Below are 13,700 nucleotides of genomic sequence, written 5' to 3' on the forward strand. Positions count from 1 at the left end.
TTATAAGAAATTAAGAGAGCTGATATTTTTTTTCCCAAAGTGAGTTGAAATTAATATTATGGAATCGCAATTAATTTTTTACATTTAAAGTTGTTATTTTGCAAATTGTTAGGCTTAACATTTTATAGATAGAGAAATTCCTACCAAACTAACTACACGGAAATTATGTAGCGTTTTCTATCCAACCATGCATCCGATCAAATTTATCCATTAATTGACTTCCATGTGTTGATGAAGTGGCGCTCAATGGAATTGAGAAGATGAAAAAAGAGAAAATGATGAGCAATTGCTCTTATAGTTGATATCAATGTCCAACATGTGCCTTACTTTATTTTTTTAGCTTTAGATGCGTACCACATCATCCTTATGTAAATGTTAATTGATGCTCAAGTTTAATAAAATGAGGGATTGTGATACATAACTCACAAAGAGTTGTAAAAAATTTATTTTAGTTTATTGTGCAATTAGGTTGTTTTTACTTCCTCGCAAGATTAGCATCTTTACACTGATTTATATTTTGATGAACCAAATTATAATTTAAGTTTTAGTGTAGTTATTAGTTGAAAATATATATCTATATTCTATTTATAAATTATATTGAATGTACATAATTAGATTCAAAATTAGTTTTAATTTTTGAGAATTTTGTATACATAATACACTGGCAAGCATTTTGTAAGATGATTAGCAAAATCACGTGCAATAAAAAATTCTATGTGCGGCCTTCCAAATTCTAACTTTAGACAACGACATTCCACGTGTGTATATATTTATTACTATAACATTACGGTATATATTAGTGATTTTTTATTTTAGAAAATATGATATATATAAATTGAATAAAAGTTTTAACAAATATTATTTGAAAGTAAAACAAATCAATATATTGAAATATACCAAGTAATATGCTTGAATATATGCACGATTTGGTTCAAATTATTTAAAATTTCTTTTACTCATCAAATAGTAGCCACTACAAGAAAAATGGTCTATTACGATACTTTTTTAGCGACGCTTTTCAGTATGTGTCTTAATATTTTCAAATTTAGCCACGCTTTCGTCCACCTCCTCTTGCCGCACAATGCACCGATGGTGTAAAATTTGAAGATGAATCTTCCCTGGCAAGTTGCCGCTCCTCAGAAAGAAGCAAGCCAGTGAGATCCTCAAACTTGATTAACTCTAATCGAGCCTCAATTGCACGGACAAATGGACGATAGGTGGGTCCCAATCCATCTAATGTTGCTTCAACAAGGTCATCCTCTGAAATTGGATGTTGGAGTACGGTTAATTGATCACTGGTCAATTTTGCAGTTTGCAAATAATCTGAAATTGAATCAATATCACGGCAGAGACTGTGCAATCAGTGATTAACACGTTTTCAATTTTGATAAAAAAAAAATTTGAATTTTGTTTTAAGTCGTACTAAACACATTATACTTTTTAACTTTTTACTTTTTATGCATATGTTTATGATTTGTTATTGACGAGTGAACAAACTACACACACGTGCATTGGAGATGACATGATTCGTGACATAGAAGACAATTTGATGAATTATTTCTCTCGACTGCCAATGTTAGAGGTACAATTGCATCATTTTAGATGTAAGAGATAAAATTACTTCCTATTATCAATGTAAGTGGGGTCCTCATTTCAGAGAATTTATCTATATACAATGTACATTTATCTTTAAAAACAGAGTCCTCAATTTCATTAGATGTCTCCAAATATATTTTTGGAGCTTATTTATTTTCAAAAATAATATTTGAATTTATAGTTATAAAAAATGTTATGAACTTTTTCTAAATAACATATATTTGAATAAAAAAACTAAATGGAAATATGACATAAAATATGGCAACTTATCTTTAACCTTTTACAAAAAAAAACATTTAACCTACTGAATATCGTTATGGTATATTGTCTGAATTATTAAGCAGTTACATATACAAACAAAAATAAATGATATTTATTTGAGAAAAAATCAATAAATGAAATTAAAATAATTTAATTGTTAGTAAAAATGATATTATTTTCAGAATTTGTTGTAAGCAGTTACATATACAAACAAAAAATGAATAATATAATTAAGAATTTCTATTTAACCTTTAAAACTAAATTACGCCATTTTCATTATAAAAGTACCTCTAAAATTGATAACTACGATCAATCTCACTCCTAACATTTAAAATGATACAATTTTACACCTAAGTTGGCAGTAAAGAGCAATTTTACCTATAAAGTTAGCAAGTTTGGCTAATTTTAGACATTAAAAAAGATTTTGTGTGTTATTTTTATAATTTCATAAGAGAATTAGTAATCAATATCTTTTTAAATTGGGTTAATTTTAAATAATTGTCTTATGCTTTCACGCTTTTACAAAACGGTACCTCTGATTTTTTTTATTAGAAACTCAATATGGTTTGGAATATTTTCATTTTTTATTGACATTATCAAATTCGGCCCATAACGAACTCAAAATGAAAATTTTCAAGAATTAAAGTTGTTATGTATCGTATTTACTACTGAATCACATTTTGTTTTCAAAATCATTATTTTTGAATTTTGCCTCTCTAAACATTAATTTTCTCTCTCGTAAAAAAACACTCAAGTAAACTCAAAGCTAAAAAGTTGAATAATTAAACTTACTTAAAATATCATTTAATTCTTAAAAAAATTCATTTTTATGTTGTTATCGGCCAAATTTAGCAATGTCAACAAAAATGAAAATTCTGCAAACCATAGGATTCGGTTTGTAACAAAAAAACCGTAAATACCGATATGCAAAACCGTGAAACCACATGACATTTATTTGAAATTAACCCTTTTTAAATTTGATGAAATATTTGAATTTTATTTTCAATACGTACTAAGCACATTATTTTTTTCATGTGGATACAAATGTTTGTGATGTGATGAGTGAAAAAATTACGCACACGTGCGATACAGATGGCATGATTTGTGATAGAGAAGATAATTTGATGAATTATTTTTCAAATTGACCCAACTTGTCAATGTTAGGGGTCATAGTACTCTTTCCTGCTAATCTTAGAGGTAAAATTGGAACATTTTAGACATTAGAGGTAAAATTGCTCATACAAATCAATGTTAGAGGTATTTTTGCATCTTATTCGAATTTTAATTTTCTATTAATTTATGGATGGAATCGATTTTACTTAAAAATGTTAACAATAAATTTTAATTATTTTATATGTTAAAGGTACATATAACACCTCACTTCAAATGGCAATTTTTTTTTTACTTTTTTAACATTCACATTGTTTAAATACAAAATTTAATTGTAACAATAAAATGAACAAAAGTGGAGAATTAATCTACATACTTATGATGAGTAAATATTCATTGTTGTATACAAAGGAGGTACACTTTTGTAAGTTCACTGGATTCAAAGAATTTATCTAGGTACAATATAAGTTTTTTTTTTTTTTATAGAATAGGTACAATATAAGTTTATATTTAAAAACACTACAAGAAAACAGCTACTTTGCGACCAAAATTAGCGACCACGTGAAATTCAGTCGCTAAATTGCGACTGTTGTAGTCGCTAGTTTCTTTATATAGTCGCAAAAAGTAGCGGATCACTTAATGCCCATGTTACCACGTGTATTTTCATTTAGCACTGCGCTCGACCTAAGATATAAATTAATAAAAAAAAAACTAAAATATAAATTAAAGAAAAACTAAAAAAGAAAAAATAAATATAAATATGACATTTAAAAAAAGGAAAACCCTAAATTCTTTCTATTCTCGACCTAGCCCCCCTCCTCTCTTCTTTGCGCTTTGAACTCGACCTAAGCCCCCTCTTCTCTCTGCTCTGCTCTCCGACCTAAGCTACTCTCCTTTCTTCTTGTTCGACCCAATCTTTCTCCTTTCAGACATCTGACCTGATCCATCTCCCTTCTTTACGGCTTCCTTCTCCGATTAACTCTAACTGAGCATCGTGGAGCATACGACATTTTTTTCTGTATGCTGGAGCTTGTACCTGAAATTGGAGGAGTTTGAAAAGATACTAGAGGAAGGAAGAACGAGAAGCAGAAAGCTGTTAGCTCTAGCCTTCTTTTTATTAAGGTAGCAATCCTTTAGGCACTAGTGCCCTAGAAATTTCAGTCTTCATTTTGTATGATTGCAGATACTTATTAGGATGTTAATCATTGTGGATTTTAATGATTTGCTAATTAATTGTATTTGTGTGTGCGTTTTGTCTCTGAAATGATTTCCTAGTTTCAACTTAATTGTGGTTTTATCTTGGGAATATTGAACTTTTGAACTTGAAATCGTTGTTATGTTAATCCTTTCCTTTACCCATGAAATAGGTAATTAATTATATTCACTAATGCAGCTAATTTCATTGATAAACTGCTTCCGGTTCGAATTAGCCTTTTCTAAATTCCTAAAGTTATTGTTGCCAATATGCCTTAACATAAGGCATATATAAGAGATATTATTTTGTTCATTTTGACCTTAAGAAATTTGTATGAGGGGACTAGATACCATGGTTGGTGACATTGAATTTAGCTATCTGATGGACAGAAGCAGAGAAGAGAAAAATTGGATTTATCCTGAAAATATGACACAAAATAGTCACTAATCCAATTAGATTCACTTCATTATGACAGTAATTTTTTTTAAATTGAGTTAATGTTGACACAAACTCACTAATAGACACACAAACTGGATAATCGCTGCCTCTGAAGTGTAACTTTTTGTGTGTGTTACTCCGAATTCAATTTCTTTCTACTTGTCTGGTTTCCTCCTTTAAACTCTCTCTCATTGGATTGCTTGCAAAAACCATAATCATCCTTGTTAGATTTCTTATACTTGTTTTCAATGAGACCCACTAGAGGTTTCAAGAGAAGTAAAACAGCAGAGAAAAATGTTGACCAGAGTGTGTTGTCTGCTGATTTGTCTTCTCTCCAGCCTCAGCATCTGCCTCGCCAGCCTTAGAGGTGTGGATTTATTATTTATCAAGGCCAGCTTTGTGAAATTACATTATGTGAAATATATGGCTGGTATGGGGATCTTTACACTGAGAAGAATGTTGCTATCAAACAACCTTGATGAGTGCCTCTCTCTCTCTCTCTATTAGTAATCAAACTCTGAATGATGTAAACTATATGCAGGAATATCTCAAACAACAGCATCTTCAAGAAGCAGCAAAACAGGAACTTCTCAGGGTAGCAACATCTCTGGAAACAGCATTTTTTCCGGGGGAAGTGGGGATGATCACTCTCCCTTTCCAAATGGCCAGATCTTACCCACTCCCAACTTTGAGAATTTTCTCCTTTGTAGAACTCAGAGCTGCCACCAGGAATTTCAGGTCTGATACTGTGCTTGGCGAGGGAGGTTTCGGTAAAGTCTTCAAGGGTTGGCTCGATGACAAGACCACTGGAAAGCCTGGAACTGGAACTGGAACTGTAATTGCTGTTAAGAAGTTAAATTCTGAGAGCTTGCAAGGCTTTGAAGAATGGCAGGTAACTCTAACTCCAAAGGACTTTCATTATTGGCTACATTTGTTAGGAAAATAGGGAAATTAGAATAGCAAGTCATTGAAATGTGTGTATCTTCAATTAGGCCAGGACTTTTGGGTTATCATAATCACATTTGAGATTATTTTATACATCTTTAATTTCAAATCTGGTGGTTTATTGCAGTCGGAGATCAATTTCCTGGGAAGGCTTTCTCATCCCAACCTTGTAAGGCTGATAGGATACTGTTGCGAGGAAAAGGAGCTTCTCCTTCTTTATGAATTCATGCAAAAGGGAAGTTTGGAAAACCATCTATTTGGAAGAACCCGATTAATATATTCTCTTCTGCAACTTCCTATAGATATACATTCTGATTATGCATTACTACGCATTTGAATCCATTCAGGGGGTTCAACCGTTCAGCCACTTCCATGGGAAACACGGATCAAAGTTGCTATAGGAGCAGCCCGAGGCCTGGCTTTCTTACACGCATCAGACAAGCAAGTTATTTATAGAGATTTTAAGGCCTCAAACATACTGCTTGATGGGGTGGCTGCCTACACTTCCAAGTTATTTTCTTACATTCTTCTTTCTCTTTTATCCTATTTGATGTATGCTGCACGAAAACTCCTCTTCGGTAATGTTTCCATGTTTCATATCCATTTCCTAGATATGCTTTACAAACATGTTTCCCTGTGGCCGTTTCCGTTTTCACTTTCCATTCTAGTGCAACATATAATGCGAGTCTATGCTTGTGTTTTGGATGATGGCAATTGACACAAAAATGTCATTTTAACCTGTAATTTGTGACTTGTTGCAGTCATACACAGCAAAAGTTTCAGATTTTGGTTTGGCAAAATTGGGGCCTTCAGAGACTCTATCTCATGTAACAACAAGGGTGATGGGAACATACGGCTATGCTGCCCCGGAGTATGTGGCGACAGGTAAATATATGGCAGTCCTAGTGCATATCTGAATAATCCTGCAGAAGAACGCAGGAAATACAAGTATGATGTCGACAAAGAAATGACCCTATTGAAGTTTGTTGATGATGAGTGGGGTCCTGTTGGTAGCTTTAATTGGCTTACTACTCATGGAACTTCAATGAGTCGCACGAACTCTTTGTTAAGTGGGGATAACAACGGTGCTGCTGCACGCTTTATGGAGGACTGGTTTGAAAAAAATGTTCTGTAGATGTAGCTGATGGAATCCCTCGAAGAGTCTCAAATATCATTCCGAACCTACGGGATAATTGTAAGTTACTAGTTTTCTACTTGAGATATGTTTTGAAAAGTGCTTTAGAAAGAGCAATCTGTCCTTTCAGGAAACAATTTGATTTATCTGCTAGGGCTTTTACCTTGCATGATTTCCTTTAAGACAAACTCCACGGTGTTGTAGATTTCAACATGTTCACTCCCTTTATCAAACCAATGATGCCTATAACATATCATAAATTTCGTATGCAAATCTTTACAAAATTTCGTATGCTTTCTGGTGTTCTTTCAGTAGAAAGATATGTTTAACTTCTAGTGAGTAGGGGAATTATTTATCTGGGTTAGTTTACCTTTACATCTAAGTTCAAACATTATCGGAGTTGTCAAATGTAGTTGAGGTTGCTATTTAAGCATTGCTCAGTTTTCACGCTTTTTGTGTTATGTTGATACTGGGATTCATAGTCATTTATCATGTTCCAATTTTGGTTGCTTATTGTTTTTATCCGGAGATCAAGTAACAAATTGTCCGTGCTATTATGAATTTTTATGTGTTCAACTGTGGCTTTATAAAGCTTTATAAGCTCATAATTATGTGGTTCCTTGTTTATTAGGGCTGTTGTCATTGTTGCTGCTTGTTTCTCTTCTTGCGATCAGTTCAATGCGGACAGAACCAATTTATTAGCTGCTGTCAGAATTATGATGACCGGTATCCTAGAAAGTGAAAGACGAGCGATTGACAGAAGTTGGAGATACAAGAGCGATTATATAGACAAGTTAATGTAGCTCTTCGATATATTTTGACATAACTTTATAGGTTAACCTTTTTATGATATAGAATTTTGACCTCACATATTAGGTTAATCCAGATTATGATATCTTGTGAGTTATATTATATATTTTGATACATTTAAGCATCATATATTAATTCTTTGTAAATATATTTCTAGTTTTCATGAATATTGTTTATTGTTGTATGTTGCGGTTAATTTATTGTAAAGGTTAAAATATATTTATAATTGTATTTAATAATCCTAATTGTAATTATAATTACTATCATATATAAAATTTATAAATTACAATTAAATAAATAAATTGTCTAGCACATTACGACGAGATTTGCCATCCAACCAATAAAATCAGTAACAAAATGTTTCTAAATTACCGACAAATATTCCGTCGGTAAACTGATCAGATAATGGGTAGATCTAGCCAATTAGCGACTGCTTTTTAGTCGCAAATGTAGTCGGTAAAAGTTGCGACCGCTCAGCGACTAAATCGAACAGTCGGTAAAGTCTGCGACTATAGCCAGAAATAGTCGGCGTTTCTCCAGCGACTAGCGACTTACCGACCGGATGATTTTGGTCGGTAAATCGCTAATTTCAGTCTTAAACTGCTTTAGCTACCGCATCAGCTACCAAATTTGCGGTAGCTAACTAGCAGTTTTCTTGTAGTGAAATGATGTCCGCATTTCAATTAGATGCCTCACAATATAGTTTTCAGCATATTTATTTTCAAAAACAATATTTGAATTTATAGTTATAAAAATACCTTATGAATTTTTCTAAATGACATATATTTTGAATAAAAAAACAAACTAAATGGATAACCATCAGATATGATATAAAATATAGTAACTTATATTTGACTTATTTAAAAACAAACAGACATGGAAACTGTTGAATACACTACAAGAAAAAACGCTATCACCGACGGAAAAATCTGTCGGTGATAACAAAAAATGTGTCGGTGATCATCATCACCGACGGAAGACCAATGAAATCCGATTTGTCGGCGTTGACCTCCTAGGTAACCGATTACGACAAATTTTTGGCTGGGTCGGAGATATTACCGACACATTTGATGTCGGTGATATGTGTAGGTGGTGCCGACCCATTTTAGTTGGTGATTTTTGTCGGTCTTACCGACACCATTACCGACCTATGTGTGTCGGTGATCTATTTTTTAGATTATTTATTTAAATAATTTTCGACAGAAATGCATCGAAATTGCGTCGGAATTGACAATTTATTTTTTGCAATAATTTCTATATTTTGTTTTGGTTATTTATTTGGATTGAAGGAAACTCTTTATATATATATATATTACAAGCAATACAAAAACTGATAATTGTATATAAATCAAAAGATGTGCTGGGGGAAAAAATATCTACGGGAAATTATATCTTCATCTGCCATTTTCCCTATATAGGAAATCAATGTGAATCCCCAATACATAACAGAGTAAAGTGAGTCAAAAGTTTAAAATTTGCATCACGCCAACTACCATTAATTTATAGACAATGCTTAAGTTGTTGAAGGCATTTATCACATACAATAGGAAGAAGAAGGACTAAAATGGTTATTAACCAGTTAGCTAGGTTCTTTATGCTTTTTAGTGGCCTAGGTTGTGTTGTTCTCCAGCTGTCCCCTCATCATTGTACTACACTTCTTTATATGGGTCATGCCTTTTGAGAGGCAAAACATCAATGAAGAATATTATTCCTAATTCCTTCTACTTTCTCTCTTATTCTGTATTCTCTCTTTCTCTCTTCTCCTCCTCTCTTTCTAAATTCTAAACTGATTCTCTACATCAGAACCATCAGTCCTGACATTGGTATCAGAGATACTCGTTTCTCCGGCCAACTTGTATGGTAAACGCTAAAACCAGAGCAGCAAAACGAGCTCAAGCAGCCATGGAAGCTTTAGAACTCCAGTTGAAGGAGCTCACTACCCAGTTTCATAACAGATCAGAAGCCACAGCAGAAAAGTTAGAAAAAATGGAGGCTCATTTTGAAGCCATTCAAACAGCTCAACAAAAGAGGATTGTATCTATTCTTTTAGAGCAAAACCAACTAAGGAAAGATCAGATCGATTCTCAACAATCTCTTGAAGATTTAGTTCATAAATCCATCACCACCCTTGCCAAACTCATTCAACCACAAACTGAATCCAATCTCTCACCTCTCAAAACACCCAACCTAAGCATTGACCCAAATAAGGGAATTCTGGGCAGTTTCCCTACTTCCTCTTCAGGAGAATCTAATATTGCCAAACCTCAAACTCCAATTCCTACTCTTAACAAACTACTACCTAAATGTGAGTTACCTTCATTTGATGGTACAGAAGTGGAAAACTGGGTGAGCAAGTGCTCTAAATATTTTCAACTTTTTGAAGTTGATAATTCAAAGAAGGTAGCCCTGACTGGGCTGTATCTTCAGGGAAAGGCTGAGAAGTGGTATAAGAACTGGATTCCCAGTCATCCACATGCTACTTGGGAAGAATTTGTTGACGAGATCGAAAAGCGATTTCAGGAAACAAAAGTGGAGGATATAGTAGAATTACTATACCAGCTTAAGCAGACTTCAACTGTGGTGGAGTATCAAGATCAGTTTGAATCCCTCAAACTAAGAATGGAGAAGGTCCACCCCACTACAACGGAATCCTTCTTTGTTTCTAGTTTTCTCACTGGCCTGAAACCTGAGATTAAATCTGCAGTCAGATCTAAGGAGCCTGCTGATATTTTCACAGCTATCAAACAAGCCAAGTATGAGGAGATTCACCTCCAAAATATTATGGAAGTAGTTAAACCTAAACCTACCTATCGTTCGCCTAATCCAATTAAACCCTGGACTGCAAATCCATATTCCAGACCCACACCTACAACCCCAATCACCACCACTACACCTGGGTATAAATTACCTGAACCAAAAACTGCTGTTTCCACTTCTAATCCTACCCTGAAACGTATCCCTGGTGCTTGTTGGACTTATGGTGACAAGTTTTTCCCAGGTCATCGTTGCACTAATAAGAAGTTGAATCTTCTTCAAGCAGCTGTTGAAGAAGCTCATGAGGATAAGGAGATACAGGAGGAGAACAGTACAAGAGTGGATGCTGAACCTGAAAAGGTAGAGCAAATCTCCCTGTCCATTCATGCTTTAGATGGAGGCAAGAGTGATAACACCTTAAGACTTAAGGGCATTTTACACAAGAAACCTATCATGATATTGATAGACAGTGGTAGTACACACAGTTTCGTAGATCAGAAACTGGCTCAGGAATTGAAGCTGCCCTTGATTCAGGTGAAACCTGCAGCAGTATCTGTGGCTGATGGCAGACAATTGCTTGTCCAAACAAAATGTAATGACTGCCAATGGTCCATGAACCACAACAGGTTTTCTTTTACCCTTAGAGTCTTAGCTCTTGGTGATTATGATATAATTCTTGGTTCTGATTGGATGCGTGCTCATTCTCCTGTGACTTTTGATTTTGAGAAAAATAAGCTAATCATTTATAAGGAACAAAAGGCTATAGAATTGCAGGGCATCTTAGCTTCTCATCCCCTTAAACCTATGTCATTGAAGGCCATGAATAAACTAGTAACTAAGGGATGGAAGGGAGTTACATCAAGCTTATTTCTCTTATCTCTCACAGAAATTGAACCTAATCAAGTATCCTCACAACAACCCAAACCTTCAGAATCCTTACCAATTACACCTCCTGCTTTCACTCCCCTGGTTCACCACTACAATCACCTATTTCAAACACCATCTACATTACCTCCATCTAGATCACATGATCATGCTATCACTCTAAAAAATGCCACATGTGAGACCCTATCGGTATTCTCATCATCAAAAGAATGAAATTGAACGGTTGGTGGAGGAGATGTTAAACAGTGGTGTTATCCAAGCTAGTCAAAGCCCCTATTCCTCCCCTGTTTTGCTAGTAAAAAAGAAAGAAGGAAGCTGGAGATTCTGTGTAGATTACAGAGAACTTAATAAAGCCACTATCAAGAATAAATTTCCTATTCCTGTAATCCAGGAGTTAATAGATGAACTAAAGGGAGCTACAATCTTTACTAAATTGGATCTCAGGGCAGGGTATCATCAGATAAAGATGAAGGTGGAAGATGTTCATAAAACTGCATTTCATACGCATTCAGGGCATTATGAATTTTTGGTCATGCCCTTTGGCCTGACTAATGCACCAGCCACATTTCAATCCCTCATGAATACTTTATTCCAACCGTATTTACGCAAATTTGTATTAGTTTTCTTTGATGATATACTAATCTATAGTGCCAATGCAGAGGAACATCTTTTACATCTTGAGATTGTGTTTCAGTTAATGCTTGATCAACAGTTGTATGCTAAGGCATCCAAATGTGATATAGCTGTTCCTCAAGTAGCCTATCTGGGCCATGTATTGTCTCAATAAGGAGTAGCAACAGATCCAGCTAAAATATCTGCTATGCTGGATTGGCCTTTACCAGTAACACTTAAAGGATTGCGAGGATTCTTGGGCTTAACAGGCTACTACAGGCGTTTTATCAAGGGATATGGCTCTATTAGCAAACCCTTAACTGATCTCTTAAAGAAAAATCAGTTCAGTTGGACATCAGCAGCTACTGAGGCATTCCTAGCACTTAAGAAGTTGATGACTCAAGCTCCAGTTTTGGCCCTTCCTAACTTCAGCTTACCTTTTGTTCTAGAGTGTGATGCTAGTGGAACAGGAATAGGAGCTGTCCTGATGCAACAGGGCAAACCTATCTGCTTCCTTTCTAAGGCTTTAAGTCCACGCAACCAACAATTGTCAGCTTATGAGCGGGAATTATTGGCTATACTCCATGCTTGCACCACATGGCGCCATTACCTAGAGAATTCTCCATTTGTGATCAAAACCGATCATGAACGTATCAAGCATCTGCTTGAACAGAAACTCCATACATACTTACAACATAAAGGGGTCTCCAAGTTGCTAGGATTGGAGTACACCATCCAATATAAAAAGGGAGTTGACAACAGGGTTGCTGATGCCCTTTCTCGACAACAAGAAGATTCTGCCCACTTATTGGCTCTTTCTATGGTTATTCCTACTTGGTTAGAGGAAATCCATTCTTCTTATCAAGGTGATTCTATTGCTTCTACCCTCCTGCAACAGCTCACTATTCAACCTAATAGTGATCCTAAGTATTCATTACAGAATGGAATTCTCAGATTCAAGACTCGAATCTACATTGGCAGTTCTACAGGGTTGCGACAGCAAGTTCTGCAAGCTTGCCACAACTCTTCATTTGGGGGACATTCAGGCATTAAGGGCACATTAGTTCAGTTGCAGCAGAATTTCTATTGGCCTCGTCTTCACAAGGATGTTATTTCTTGGGTGGCTAATTGTGACATTTGTCAAAGGTGCAAGGCTGACCATGTAGCCTACCCTGGTCTCTTACAGCCACTTCCTATACCTCAAGGTGCTTGGCAAGACATTGCCATGGACTTTATTGAAAAGTTTCCTAAATCTAAAGGGTATGACACCATACTGGTGATTGTTGACAGATATTCTAAAGGTGGTCATTTTATTCCCTTATCACATCCCTTCAATGCTGCTACTGTGGCTCAGGTATTCTTGGACCAAGTGTTTAAATTACATGGCATGCCTCGCTCTATCGTTTCTGACAGGGATAAAAATTTTACTGGTACTTTTTGGAAAGAGTTTATGAAGCTCTTAGGTACCACTCTACATTATTCTAGTGCCTATCATCCTCAGACGGATGGCCAATCTGAGCGATTGAACCAGTGTCTTGAGAACTATTTGCGTTGTATGTGTTTCCTTACTCCAAAAAAATGGGCCAATTGGTTAAGTCTTGCAGAGTATTGGTACAATACTAGTTACCATAGCTCTTTAAAAATGAGCCCCTTTCAAGCTCTCTATGGAATTGTTCCACAGCTTCCAGTCCTTCCTATTACTACATCTCCTGTTGCAGCAGTGGAAGATCTCTTACAGGCCAGGGATAAAATGAGTTCTCTTCTTCGAGAATGCTTAGCTAAGGCACAGAATCGAATGAAACAACAAGCAGATAAGAAGAGGTCAGACAGAGAATTTAAAGTGGGGGATATGGTGTTTCTTAAACTTCAATCCTACAGGCAATCTACTATCATCTCTCGCAGCTCTCTCAAGCTTACTGCTAAATACTTTGGGCCCTATCCTATTATAGAGCGGATTGG

General features: G+C 35.2%; 1 pseudogene; it reads left to right on the top strand.

Annotated features, from left to right (window-relative positions):
* The first annotated feature begins 1,206 nt into the window (after positions 1-1,206).
* LOC136233744 (probable serine/threonine-protein kinase PIX13) lies at positions 1,207-7,659 on the top strand (annotated as a pseudogene).
* The last annotated feature ends 6,041 nt before the right edge of the window (positions 7,660-13,700 follow it).

Source organism: Euphorbia lathyris, chromosome 6 (assembly GCF_963576675.1).
Source record: "Euphorbia lathyris chromosome 6, ddEupLath1.1, whole genome shotgun sequence".
Lineage (NCBI taxonomy): Eukaryota > Viridiplantae > Streptophyta > Magnoliopsida > Malpighiales > Euphorbiaceae > Euphorbia > Euphorbia lathyris.